Source organism: Hyperolius riggenbachi, chromosome 10 (genome assembly GCF_040937935.1).
Source record: "Hyperolius riggenbachi isolate aHypRig1 chromosome 10, aHypRig1.pri, whole genome shotgun sequence".
NCBI lineage: Eukaryota > Metazoa > Chordata > Amphibia > Anura > Hyperoliidae > Hyperolius > Hyperolius riggenbachi.
Genome location: NC_090655.1, coordinates 77,776,449 through 77,791,385, shown reverse-complemented (window position 1 = coordinate 77,791,385; position 14,937 = coordinate 77,776,449). Strand labels below are relative to the sequence as shown.

Here is a 14,937-nt window from a genome sequence, read left to right as displayed (position 1 = left end):
GTTAGTGTTAGTCATTAGCGGGAGGTCAGTTATGGGCATTAGGAAGGGGTAAGAGTTAGGCATTAGGAAGGAAAGTTAGTGTTAGGCATTAGGAGGGAGGGTTAGTGTCAGGCATTAGGAGGGTGGCTAGTGCTAGGCATTAGGGGGAAGGCTAGTGTTACACATTAGGTCAGGGTTAGTGTTAGACACTAGGAGGGGTTTAGTGTGTTAACCATTAGGAGAGAGGTTAGGGTTAGGTATTAGGAGGGAGATTAGTGTTGGGTAATAGGTGGAAAGATGGGGACTGGGTCAATAGTCAAATACTGGTATTATAGTGCCAATATTTTAACCCTTTCCAATGCTATATCGGACTATGCCCAACATTCACATTTTCCCCTATAGCACCAATGTCGGCCATGATCTTTTTAGATGCACAACAGCATGTTCACAGCGTCACCTATGTGGATACACGGTACCAGTCACATGCCCATTGCATGTCTATGGGCATCGTTCACATTACTTTCCGTTGTGCATCCGGTCTTGTCCTCCGCCACCGCTGCCCAGTTTTTCTGCTGCCGCTTAGGTGAACTGCAGCCAGAGACAAACACCACAATACAGATGGCAGTCCCATCAGCCGCCCATTGGATTGAAATGGACCAGTAGGCATCCTCCCTGTCCAGGGAAGATTCTCAATGGTCCACTGAATGGTGGACCAACGGCAATCTTCCCTAGGAAGGGAGGGTTCCTACTGGTCCATTTCAATTCAGAAAGCACCTCTGAATATCAGGCTAAGCAAGTGACGTGGTGAAGGTGGATGCCTATGGTCTGATGGGTGGAGGGTCACTTAACCTTCTCTGCTTTGGTTGCTGGTGGACCTGGTCCCAGCCCTGGATGAGATAAGTTATGTTATGAGCAACAAAAAATTATATATTAGTTACTTTTCATTCAACAGGTCTGTTTACCTTATGTAGCAAAAGAGGGAAGCCAAAGTAGAAAAAAAAAAACTTGCGAAACTGTCCAAACACAGGAAATGGATATTAGTGTAAACACGTGGAAAGGATTTTGTGATTACCAAAAGAAACTTGGCCACACTGCAGAGCTGGTGTAGTATCTGCAAGAGTTGGATAGCGATAGCTTCTAGTAATTGGCCTAAAGGTAAGTAGGTGCTATTCTAAGAAGCGCCAGCAGCCTGTGAACAGTATGTCCTCAGTTCAGCTTGTGGCAGTCAGTGCAGGGTCTCCATTCTGCCAGTGCTGAGGGACTAAAGCACTATTGTTTGGCTCTATTGTGCTTTCAGTGGCAGATCGATGTACTTTAGCGTACATGTGAGGCCCAACACACTCCCTATTGTCTGCCTGTTTACTTCCAGCTCTGGGACCGAGGCTCGTGTCGCTTCCCTTTTACCCAATACCTTGATTCATTCACAAAGTTTCTACACAGCTATAGAATGGAATTATGAATTCCGCTGGGCCGCTTTTCAAGGCTATACAGAAGAAAATACACTTAGCTGTGAGCGCAGGGAGTATTACATATCCTCATCGCTGTCCACAATAATATCAGTGCCAGTAAATGTACAAGCACAGAATCAAGATCTGGAGTTTGTGAGAAGCGAAAGTAACAAAAAGCAAATATTTCAATGATTATGCCCTATGCGTCAGGCTTAGACTACATCTGAAATAAACTTATTCATTACTGGAAAATTAATTTGACTACTAAATCAGGAGTGCTCAACCTTTTTTACTTTACTTGACCACCCTCAACATTCAACTAAAAACCTTTGGAGCCAGAGCTTACTGTCATGCTGCCCCTATCCTGTGGAATGCCTTGCCGAAACTTAATCAAGACAGCTCCAACCCTGGACACGTTTAAATTGAATGGGAACCGCATTTATAAAAAAAATGAAGCAAATGCTTACCTAAGGAGAGGGAAGGCTCTGGGTCATATAGAGCCTTCCATCTCCTCTCTCGGTGCTCTCTATCCTGTGCTGTCTCCCCCCCCGTTTCAATCCCTCGCCGAAAGGGTATTTGGAAGTCTTCGGGAGCCGTGTCCTCCCGAAGACGTGCGGCTCCATACTGCACAGGCGTGAGCGTGCAAGAGAGCGTGCTTGCGCAGGCGCAGTACAGGGCCGCCCTTCTTCAGGAGCACTCGGGCTCTCTGAAGACTTCTGAAGCCTCCTTCGGCCGGATAAAGCAGTATTTGACTAATTTAGTCAAATACTGCTACCGGGCGAGCCAGCACTGGATCGAGGGGACCAGGAGAGGAGCCGGAAGGCTCTATAGGACCCAGAGCCTTCCCTCTCCTTGGGAAAGGATCTGTCTCATTTTTTTAAATGCAGTTCCCATTCAATTTAACCACTTAAGGACCAGGGCTTTCTGCAGTGATCGGTGCTGCGTGGGCTCTCCAGCCCGCAGCACCGATCAGGATTGAGCCTTGGCGATCAGACTTCCCCCCCCTTTTTTCCCCACTAGGGGGATGTCCTGCTGGGGGGGTCTGATCGCCGCCAGCTGTTTGTGATCTGCGGGGGGGGGGGGGTGTCTTCAAAGCCCCCCTACGCAGCGTTTTCGGCGCTCCCTCCTTCCCCTTACCTCCCTCTCCCTCCATGGGCTGCGCAGGACGGATTTCCGTCCTGCGCATTGAAGGATAGGCTTCAGCCTACCATATGCCGGCGATCCCCGGCCAATCAGAGGCCGGGGATCGCCGATCTACGTCACGGCGCTGCTGTATAAACAGGTAGTAGCATCAGACACTAGAGGGAGAAACATCTGCGCTAGAACTCAAGGCCCTGAGCGGGCCCCAGGGAGGGGGGGGGGGGGCACTCAGAATTTCTGCAGGGGGTGGAACCTAGTTACGCCCCTGCTCAAGACTTTGTTATAGCAACAGTTATAAAAATCTAACTATACGCTGGCAACAGTTTGGTTTCTAGACATTACATTGTAACAAACTGCAACATACTGATCCCTGATACAGAAATATTATACTGACCTATGGCCTCAATTCAAGGGCAGTACAGAAAATAATTTAGGTCAGAATTCAGAAAATACTGCATTCGGTCTTTTACCCCTCCCCCCCCCCTCCTTTATCTTTTATAAATTCACTAAGATTTCCAGCATGCAGTAGAAGTTCGGTAATATACAGAAAAAAAACATGTTTTAATTCACTAAGCCAGGCCTGGGCAAACTTTACGCTTCCCAGGCCGCATTGTGCGGACCTCATTCCTTAAATTCCAACCTTTCCACAGTTTCACAATCTTTGTGAATTGTAATTTCTTGAGGTATTTATGGCACAAGTCGGTGATATACTGTACCTCAGTAGTTGGTAATTTTACTTTTTGAAAGGTTTAGTGAATTGGCATTTGGCAAGGTGATGGTAAAACCGTAAAATCAGCTGTTTTCTGCATTGCCGAATGCAGTAATGCTTAGTGAATTGAGGCCATAGTCTGTCATTCACCCAGCAGATCTGTGCAGTCCATTAAACGACAACTGAAGCATGAGAGATATGAAGGCTGCCAAATATATTTCCTTTTAAGCAATGCTAGTTGTCTGGCTTTCTGGTGATCCTTTTTCTCTAATGTTTAAGCCATTAGCCATAGACTCTGAACAAGCATGCAGCAGATCAGGTGTTTCTGACATTGTCAGATCTGACAAGATTAGCTGCATGCATGTTTCTGGTGTGATTCAGACACTACTGCAGCCAAATAGACCAGAAGGGCTGCCGGGCAAATGGTATTGTTTAAAAGGAAATAAATATGGCAGCCTCCATATCCCTCTTCTTACAGTTGTCATTTAAGGCATTCAGTTTATAGGAAATGCTGAAGTATCCACTTACACCCGCTGTATGGATAATTGTTCCTTTCTAATATCTGCCCATGGAAAATATAGACTTCATTGTAAGTAGGTACAATTAGGGGAAGCTGTCCCTGGTTATCAGGGGAAACAGACTGGACCCTACCTATAGTTTCATTCTGTCCATTTATGAGGTCACCAGTCACCTGCAGAGAAGGGAAAAGATATGTGTAGAAATCATTAGTAACATCATATAGAAATCTAAAACATGTAATACAATGCGTACAAGTTTTGCCGTACAATAATCATAAATAAACAAGCTCTGAGAACTATGTGGAGGCTATATTACTTACCTACCCGTGCATCACTGACTCTCCTACACATCAAGGCCATCTATAACGCCAGGTTAGGGTCCATCCAGTGAAGGGTCACTGTGCAAGAGGATTGCTGCTGCAGACTTCAGAGGCTGAAGGATGCAAGTGGGCTGAAAGGTGAGTATAGCTGTTTTTTAATTCACAGGCAACAGTTAATTTGAAGGTAAGGGGGGCACACTTCCTAATTATGTTCTAGACTCTAGAATCTAGAGGACAGACTGCCTATTCATGCTTTGGGATACATGCTGCCTAATTTTCTTGCTTGGGGGACACTCACGTAATTATGTTTTTTGTAGGATGACTTTACCTAATTATGCAGTAGAGTGTCGTAGCCATCGGTAAAAGAAAGAAGTTTTGAATCAGCATGGTACCATTTATTGGCTAAGGCCCGGTTCACACTTGCGGTTCTCTGCCAAACGGACCGGATGACCTGACCGGATCCGGATCGGAACCGTACGGTTCTGATCCGGATCCGATCCGGTCAGGTTGCATCAGGTGTTCATCAGGATGCGATCCGGATCCGTTTGGCAAAAGTTAGTACAAACCAAATAAAATGTTGGGGTCTGGGAGGTCAGCAGAAGGGGGACCTGTGGAATCAGGCCCTCCGCTGTTTAGCACTCACCTCCAACTCCGACATGCTGCCAACATCTCCAGCTCATTTAAAGTCACTGCTGATCCACTCCAAAATGCTTGCCCATGTGTCCCCATCCAAAATCGCCGCAACAATCCGCATAGGAAGTGGGGTAGAACATCCGGATTTTTAGCCAGTGTGTTGTGCGCTCTCCGGTTCTCATTGCTTTGTATTGGCCGGATGGTGCAGTCCGGCTCCGCCCCGGATACGGCTGCCGGAGGAGCCGGACCAAAAAATAGCGCATGTTGGGTCTTATGCCGGAGTCCGGATCCGGTCCGGACGAAACGGACGCATGTGAACGCACGCATAGGCTTTCATTGCTATGCCGTGCGTCCGTCCCGTCCGTCCCGCATGCGGTCCGGCTCCGGCACGGCGATTCCGGATGGCGCCCGCTAATGTGAACTGGGCCTTACTTAGAAGAAAAGCAGTAAGCTTTCAGCTCCTTTTCTTCCAAGTTAGCCAATAAATGGTATCAGGAATCGAGTCTGTATACAGGATCCCCAACCTGCAAGCGATCCCACCCCCGCAATGGCCGATCCCACTGTCTACACCTCCCGCCCGCAGCATGATGTCACACAAGCGCCGACAGCGCATCATCAGCTACACATCTGACTCATGTCTGTGCAGCCCAGCACAGTGATGTCGCCCAACAGGTGACATCCACCAAAAGTGTGTACTCACCTTAAAAAGTCACTTAGGATGTGTTATTCTGAAATCTACTCTAGGAAATGCAAATAGCCATTATAGCCATAGAAATGTATGACTTCATTGTAACTTACTTTAATTAAGAAAAACATTCAGGCCTCTTGCACACTCCATGCGATTTTTTATACGATCCGAATTTTGATTCCGATTAAAAAAAGTACTGCTACCTTTTTTTAATCGGAATAAAAAAATCAGATCGTATTAAAAAAAAAAATTCATAATTGCATAGCGTGCAAAAGGCCTTTCAAGGATTTGTGGAATGACATTTGATGATTTTTCAGCACACAAAAACTGCTGCTCACTTCACAAAAAAAAAATGTGTCATTCATGTCTATTTACTTGCTGCTGTATCTCCCCTTTAAAGATTGGAATACATGCAAGTGGAGGAAAACAGGAGCTGATTGGCTCTTTTCACAGATCAGCCAATAAGCTTTTACTTTTCAGAAGAATGAAGGAATCTCCATGCTGTGGTTATCAGTTTCCCTCATGTTTTCCTTTCCATAAATGTAATATTATGAAGTATAAAGCTGTTAGTTACAAAAAGAAGGTATTTCATAGCTGCAGAGAGGCTCAGGCTGTAGATTTTGCTTGCACTGCACACTTGCTGATTACTTCAGATTGGATTTGCAATTATAATGATTAACGCAAAGGCAGAGACCTAAAAAAACAACATAACGCGCATAACTGGCAGTGTAAGTAATGCAACATAATCAGGAGAGCTTCACATCAGAGCCAGTCTGTCTCCTCCTCACTCCCTCCAGCTACAGCTATAAGGTGCTCCTCCAGCCCGCCTGCACATTACCTCATAGAGCTGGCCACAGACAGGGCTCTCTTCAGAAATCTTTCCATAAATATGCACAATCAGATGAACTGAGCATGGAGAACCCAAGGGCAGGTTCAAGGCACAATGTGGCCCTGGGGCAAAACTAACCTTGCCCCCCCCCCCCTTCTGCAAATTCACCCCTTAGGGCAGGGCCGGATTTACCATAAGGCACATGCCTACAGGCGGCTGTTCATGGAAAGGCGGTTCACTCACCTCTCCTAGTGCCTCTTTCCCTATGCAGAGTCCTGATAAGAGCGTAAATGAGAAGTTACTCACCCTACTCAGCGTTTCACATCATTTTCCGTCAGTTCGTAGTCACATTTTGAGCCCCTACCGGAAATGCAAAACCACAAATGCAGCTGACGCTAGAAGCTACATGTGGAGAACATGTGTCGAACTCCAGGCCTGGAGGGCCAGATCCATGCCAGTGTTTAGGATGGACTGAGAAAGAAAGGGATGTGTTCTACCTGATGGACCACACCTTTCTAGATTCAGACCCATCAATTCATTTGAGCTGTATCAAAAATATGTGAGGATCTCGGCCCTCGTAGGACCAGTTTGACATACTTGATGTAGAGTCTCTAAAAATAGGGATAGACTTTGGCAGCCAAACCATGCATTAATCGGGACTGTTATAGGGTCAGTAAGGGGAAATCACAGCAGTAAATCTTCCATTGATGAGATAAGATCCAACACTCTAGTGCCAAACATCCTGCTGGAACTCCTGGTCCAGGAGTATGGCTGAGCTGCATGGTATGGCTGCTGAACAGCTTGCTTGCCCGGCAGTGCGAAATCCCGGCTGGACCCTTCAGCTGCAAGTACATGCAGCCGAATGGCAGCAATTGCTAACACACCGCATTTCGGGTATGACATGGGGTGGCGTTACCCCATGGCCGAAAAGCATCTCATGCCGCCTCTAAGTACAGCAACCTCAATGCTACTCCAAAGGGGGGGAAGCTCCTTTTCACCATCTGTGCCAAACACTAGCAAGCGCTCGGTCGCTGGATTGGAGTAGCTGACAGGCGGTACACTGCTTTCAGCTCCCTGTGGAAAAGAGGTTTCCACAGAAGAATGTGGCATGTGGACTAGTAGCAGGAGATAGTCATGTTTCAGTGAGACCAGGCATAGAGATATTGTAATAATAAACTTCTGGGCTGAATCCAAGCACACACACAAAACACACGCACACATACTTAAGATCAATACTCATCTGACAATGGATCGGGGAACTTTGTTCTTTGGGAGGCGTAGCCAGTCCATACTCCTGCCCGTGGGAACACTCTACGTAACACGACGGGAGCAAAGGAAAGTTCAAACAATCGCAGCACTTTGCGCAGGAGTCATCAGGGATTTTAAAGATCTGATCGGTCACTGTCACCGTGCGTTGCTCACCTAATCGCGCACTCGTACCCACCTTGCAAAACTATAGCTCATCGGAAGGATTGAGCAAAGTATCGTGAAGTGGGTACAAGCGTTAATACACACAACACACCACACACACTCATACAACACACACAGTTTGATGTAGCTGATAGTTCCTGCACAGACACATCCCAGCCATACCTCTTCTGTATCAGCCTGTCTGGGAGAAAGCTGCCCCTACAAGTGCAGGCTGTATCTAGAGATAGACAATCTGTAGGAAAGTTCCATTATCACCCACTATCTGCAAACCTTTTCACTGACTGAACACACCCCCTATTCACTGCCATTTTGTCTGCTGTTTTCTCTAAATAGAGCCCTCAAACACTGCAAACCACCCAGACAGCTCCTTCCCTGCTGGACTGGGGATGTTTTGCGAATGAATCATCCAGCACATAGGTTTCTGGATAAAAATAGGACTACCGGTAATTGCAGTTACCTTGTTATTGAGAAGACTGTATGGTGGTTTGTTTTAACTTTAATTTATTACATTAGGTTTTAAAAATATTTTTAACATAGAACTGATCCAGAGGGAGGACAGTGGGGTTTAGTTGTCCGTCTCCAAATTTAAGAATATTACATTTGTAATGTTGATTCCGAGTTTACTCATTTTTCACCTTAAAGCGGATCCAAGATGAAAAACTAACTAGAACAAGTAACTTGTCTATATAGGTTATCTAAAGTTTAGATAGTTTACACAGCATATCTATCTGCAAACAGCTTCAACAGTGTATGAGTTTTTATTCCTGTGATACAATGAGGGCAGCCATGTTCTGTTTGTCACATTATCACAGGCTGAGAGCTGGAGATGCTATCAGCTTTCCTGTGTGTATATTCAGTCCCCTCTCTTCCTTCCTCCTCCCCTCTGCCTTTGAAATCAATGGCTAGTAACATCTCCCCCTCCTCCTGCCCAGACTGAGCTCCTGTAAGCTCTTGCTACTGTCTGAAAATGCCAAGGCACTGTGAAAAGCTGTGGGCGAGGCTTGTTTAGTGAATTAAGAGTATTAAAACAAAACAAAAAAAGTATTTGGCTTGAGGAATGCCCTATAAAATATATGAAAGGAACACAATTATGCAAGGAGTAAAAGTTAATCTCGGATCTACTTTAACTGTAAGGGCCAGTTCACATTGAGCCCTGAACCGCGATTCGGTGGGCAAAATCTCAAGATTTACGCTTGTGTGATTCTTGTTCAACAGCAAGAGAATCACAGCGCAATAGTCACCAAAGCGCTGCATGCAGCGTGTTTGCGATTGATCGCAATTGCAAACGCTGCAGTGAGAATGTATCCGTAGGGATCCATTAGCGGCAGCACTTTGCTGATCGCTGAAGAACATCAAAGCAATGCAAAAGCGCAAAGTGTGAACCAGCCCTAAGGAGAGCTAATGCATGAGATAAACAGATTAGAATATACAAATCACGAGATAAACAGATAGGGGCTCATATACAATTCTTTTTTTCTCCTGAGTTTTCTCCTAGGTGATATTTTCAAACTTGTCAATATGTCTTTTAAACTACCAGCAAGCAAGAAAATACACTAAATAATATCAAAATTACTTTTTTCACTTACTTTTTGGTACTTTTTCAATTGCAAATTGTTGGAAAGTTATTTTAAATAGAAGATGAAAAATGATCTCCTAGGAGAAAAAGTTAATTGCATATGGGCCATGGAGAGATAAATCAGGAGTTAAGCCAAATAAGGAGGGATAAACCGTGAGTTAAGTCAGTTAAGGAGAGATAAATCATGAGTTAAGTCAAATAAGGAGGGATAAATCATGAGTTTAGTCAGTTAAGGAGAGATAAATTGTGAGGTTATAAGTAAGGTGAGATAATTCAACAGAAAAGCTTTGTGAATCAGCCCCATGCAGTCATACACCGACGCCAAGCCTTCCTTAAATCCCCTTCCTGACGCCAACGTGTGGCTCACGTAGTCGCGCTGATGTCATCCAGACTGTACTGCACCAGTAGTTCTGCGCCTGCATAGTACAGTCCGGATGACGTCAGTGCGACTCCGTGAGCCGCATGCTAAAGCACAAGTAGATGCCAACCTGGCGAGATCGGCATCTGCACCTGAGGGGAGCGGGAGCCACCGGAAATGCGGCGAGGGCACATAATGGCTGCCAGGGGCTGGAGGAAGCCGCAGGTAAGTGGATTTATTTTTATTCAACTTGGACCTTCCCTTGCAGGGGCAAACCCAGGATTTTTAAGGGGTGGGATTCCTGAAAGGTCTCCCTCAGAGAAGCACAATACAGTATAACAATATGGTAGGACATCATGCTGGGTACACCTAATGCAATTTCCCGTCCGACTGACAGGATCTGACAATTATTCAATCTGCTCCCGATCGACAATGGGATCAATCAGGAGCTGTTTTGATACAGATAATAATGAGGACAGCCGACATTGGTAATGAAGGGGAAACTGAAGGATTCAACCAGCAGGGCACGGAGCTGTGCTCATACCTGACTCTTAAGTTCACCAGAGCTGCTCCACGCTCTATACCAGGCATGGGCAAACTCGGCCCTCCAGCTGTTACGGAACTACAAGTTCCACAATGCATTTGCCTTTATGAGTCATGACTGTGGCTGTCAGACTCCTGCAATGCATTATGGGACTTGTAGTTCCGTAACAGCTGGAGGGCCGAGTTTGCCCATGCCTGCTCTGTTCAAACGCTGCTGCTACATCCAAAGTAAACTGTAGCCAGGAAAGAAAGGGGGATGCTTGCAGATATTCTTGAGTCTAAACTTGTGCCTGTTCCCAGACACTACACCGGCCCTGGTCTGAGGGGGGATTCTGGGTAGCTGTAAACCCCCCCCGGCGTTTAACTTGTACACTATCCAGCCACTGCCACCTAACCTTAACCGCCTCTGCCACAATATATTTCTCGCTCCTGCTATTTATAGCTGCAAATTTGCATAGTGGGCAGTCCCAGTCCCTCCTATAAATGATATTTGTATCAGCCCCTGGTCCTCGCCTCCATAGCCCAAATTTCCTGCTTCTCTCCCTTATTAAGCTTGAGTGCAGAGGGTACCCAGGTGGGTAGGCCAGCGACATCAGGGAACACCTGCACACACTTTAGTTTTCCTGTCTTTTAATGATGATTAGGAATCAGTCTGATGAAGGCTTCATAGCCGAAAGCTTACTGCTTTTCTTCCAAGTTAGCCAATAAATGGTGTCAGCCTGATTCAAACGTCTTGCTTTTACTGATGGCTAACACTACAACACTCTATGATTGGAGACAGTGATCTTTGCATGGCTGCAGGCACTGACCCCTTGTGTTTATATTTTTATTTTTCTCACTGCGTATTTGAGAGTTTTCCTCAGCCCTGCTCCTAAGAACGCTTAGAGAATCACTGGGTTTGTGGGAATAAGAAGAAGAGGACAGGTGGTGTAGCAGGATTAGGAGATGGTCACAATTTGAGGTTTTGAGTCACAAAATGTTTTGAACTGTAGATTATCAAGTTACATTAGCGTAAAGCAGAAATCTCTCCAGTTGTCACAAAGCCAGTATCATTCTAAGTGTGACAGTCCCCTCCCAAAGCTGAAGTCCAGGAGCAGCCAGGTGGATTAGACCAGGTATTGGGTCAGTGTCCTGTGTGGTGTGTGTGTGTGCTGTCAGTAATGGGGATACTGTAACAATCCCCTTGAGTGGCCAGTGCTTGCAGCTGCCATCCTCCTCTGTACTGCAGTGTACAGCACAGACACGGAGCAGCGGGTTGGGTTACATTCTGCGCGTGTAGACTGCGAGCAGCGAGCCAAGTATATATTTATTTCTGCTGTGCAACTAAATCCATGTCTTTTCCCCCCAGAAGTAAAATAAGTCTTGTCATAATGACCGAACGTTTCATAATTTAGCAGCACACAATACGTTTCTTGTGTATTCGTTATTTTTAATTCGTTATCTCTTTATCAATGCTTTTTTTTCTTGTGTCCTCAGCTTGTGCTCTCATGGAAAGATCACTAAACAATAAAGGACCATGAAAGCGAGAAAAAGTAAGCAGTTAAAATTTGAGAGAAGAACCGACAGGTATTTAGACTAGTCCATCTCCTCGTGGGAGATTTTCAGGGTTTTCTTTGTTTTCTGTGTGGCTGGTATCTTACTATTTTAGCAGTTAAGGGGCCCATTCACTGGTTGAGTTCAGCCATCGATTGACAGCCAATTCAACTGCTCTGATCGAATAGGCTAGAAATCGATGCAGCAGGAACCATGATCGATCGGCCGATCGATCTCTGGACGATTTTGACCGATTTGCGGATTTGTTGCAATTCTACAAGTGTATGGCCACCTTTAGACTGAGCAAATGCTGTTCAGGTAGGTGTGTGTGTGTGTGCGTGTGTGTGTGTTACGCGTATTATGTACTATAATTTGTATTTTGTGTGCTCGAAAACTGAGCTCCCTCTATTAATAATTTTAGGCACTATTATTTGGCCTGAGGAAGCAGGCTCAGACTCACAAAACGCATTGCCAGTGCACAATAAATTTCCTTTCTATATAAAGTTGACTTTATTGAAGTAATCCACCTCCTTGTTATACTTTTATTTGTTTTAAATCTAATTTTATATACTTCTGGGTGCTTCTTTATTCCCCCAGGAAATGCCTTTGAAAAAAAAAAAAGAAAACCCTGAGAATACCCCCTAAGGAGATGGACTAGTCCAAAACTTGTTGACTTGTAGATTTTAACTGCTCACTTTTTTCACTATAGTGGTTCTTTAAAGAGACGCTGTGACTAGAAAAACATCCCCAGGGGGTAGCCTCAGGATCCTAATGAGGCTTCCCCCGTCCTCCTCTGTCCCACGGGGGTCTCGCTGCAGCCCTTCAAAGCCGGTGCAACAAATCTGACAGCCTGTTCAATATTTACCTTTCCAGGCTCCAGTGGGAGATAAGCGGAAATAGCCGATATCTGTCGGGTCCGCTCTACTGCGCAGGGGCAGGAGACTTGCGCCTGCGCAGTAGAGCGGCCCGACGGATATCGGCTATTTCCGCCTATCTCCGCGGGAATAGCGGATACTGCGCCTGCGCTGGAGCCACGGAGGTAAATATTTACATCGCCGCCGCTCCGGGAGGATTTTCGCCGCCACCGTGGGACTGAGGAGGACGGGGGAAGCCTCAATAGGATCTGGAGGCTTCCCCCACCCGAGGTGAGTACCCCCCAGGGGACGTTTTTTTGTTACAGATTGTCTTTAATGACATACGGTTATTAACCACTTTTTCCACCACTACAGTATATCTATGCCCTCTGTGACTTCATCTAAGCCACAAGGATGTAGATATAAGTCTGGTAGTTGAAGCACAGCTGTGCACGATAGGGTTTGCTCCTGTGCACACCTCTGGCACTGTCTGCTGCAGCACTAATTGGTGAAAGCGAATATGTTCCTTGAGCCAATAAGATTGACTTCTACTATTAAAAATACTTTTATTTTTTCAGTACATAGTGAAAAGTATCCCCACCATAAATTGTGACAGTAACATTATTTAAGTTATGTGATAAACAATAGAAATAGCCAAACAAAATTTGTGTTTTTCATCTACAATAGCGCGTTTTATTTTTAAACTGGAATTGGTAAAACTGCAATAATGAGGGGAAAAAAAATGCAATACAACGAAAGCCTAGTTAGTCTTGAAAAAAACAATATATATGTCATATGTAGGGATAACGTTATTGCTGATTAACCTATTTTGGTTCCTGGACGTAGAAACTACGTCCAGGAACCATGCGCGCTACCGCGCGCTCCCGCGGCCGATCGCGCGCTCCCGGCCCACAGTTTTTTAGCCAGGCAATCAGTGAATCGGGCTATGGTGCCCGATCACGGATTCCTCTCCCCCGCTGAAAAAGCGACAGCTTCTCTCGGAAGCTTCGCCTTTTCTGGCTGTTACCTCCCCCATGCGTCGCTCTAAGCGTGTTACGCTTAGATTGACGTCATGTAAACAAACTCATGGCCGCCATCTTGTGGCCAAAAAGTAATACTACAACCGAAAGTAAAAAAAAATTAAAATCAACACACATTTACATTTTAAACCTATTGTTTACATCCCACCCTCCCAAAACTACCCAAATAAAATGTTTAATATAAAAAAAAACAAAACATTACAATAATAAAAAAAAAACATGTAAATATTTACCTAAGGGTCTAAACTTTTTAAATATCAATGTAAAGATGATATATTTCTATATTTTTTTTATTTTAAACTTGTAAATAGTGATAGATGCAAAACGGAAAAAATGCACCTTTATTTCCGAATAAAATATTGTCGCCATACATTTTGATAGGGACATCATTTTAACGGTGTAATAACTGGGACATATGGGCAAATACAATACGTGACTTTTAATTATGGAGGCATGTATTATTTTAAAACTATAATGGCTGAAAACTGAGAAATAATGATTTTTTCCGTTTTTTTCTTATTCTTCCTGTTAAAATGCATTTACAGTAAAGTGGCTCTTAGCAAAATGTACCTCCCAAAGAAAGCCTAATTGGTGGCGGAAAAAAGATATAGATCAGTTCATTGTGATAAGTAGTGATAAAGTTATAGGCTAACGGAACGCGAATGGGTTAAATAGGAACATAGCTAAAATGTCAAAACTGCTCTGGTCCATAAGGGGGAAACAAGGTCTGTATGCAAAATGCTCCGTGATACAATGGTGCATATAACACAATGATGTACACTATAGGATTTCAAAACATGACACAAGAGGCCTCTTGGTTATGGAGATGGGAATTGACTGACACCAAAGGAGATGTAAAGAAGGGAATTAAAATGAGAGAAATAATAATTCCGAAGAATCTGCAGAAATCTTACAAGAGGGGGCGCAAATTAGTTCCTGGCTTAGCTCCCTTTCAGATGCAAAAGTGGGAGCAAAAGACAACCTGATATAGTATGTAACTGCAAATATCAAGTGTTTTGATTCTTAAAACAGTTTTTGCTTTCAGTGAGAAGTTGTGATGGCGGGAGACACACGCAAGTTTCGCGTCATCGGACTTATGGACCATCATGAAGTTTTTGTTTCTTCAAGAAAAGTCAGCAAAGGACATTCACACTGTTCCCGATTATAAAGAAACACCTGAAGGGGCAATGTTTAGAGGACATTTCTGACGTCAAACATGCTGCTGAGAGCTGGTTTGAGGCCTAACTAGAGGACTTTTAATTGAATGGTCTAGACAAGCAGCAACTACACTGTGCATCAGTCCCCCCCATGCAGAGCACACATGCTTGCAGAAACGTG

General features: G+C 44.8%; 1 long non-coding RNA gene across 1 annotated transcript in view; it reads left to right on the top strand.

Annotated features, from left to right (window-relative positions):
* Positions 1 to 14,711, top strand: part of LOC137536233 (uncharacterized) — a 96,213-nt gene extending 81,502 nt beyond the window's left edge. The window contains exon 4 of the long non-coding RNA XR_011024546.1: positions 14,645 to 14,711. This is a non-coding gene — a long non-coding RNA (uncharacterized lncRNA). The remainder of the gene's footprint in view (positions 1 to 14,644) is intronic.
* Positions 14,712 to 14,937: the final 226 nt, after the last annotated feature.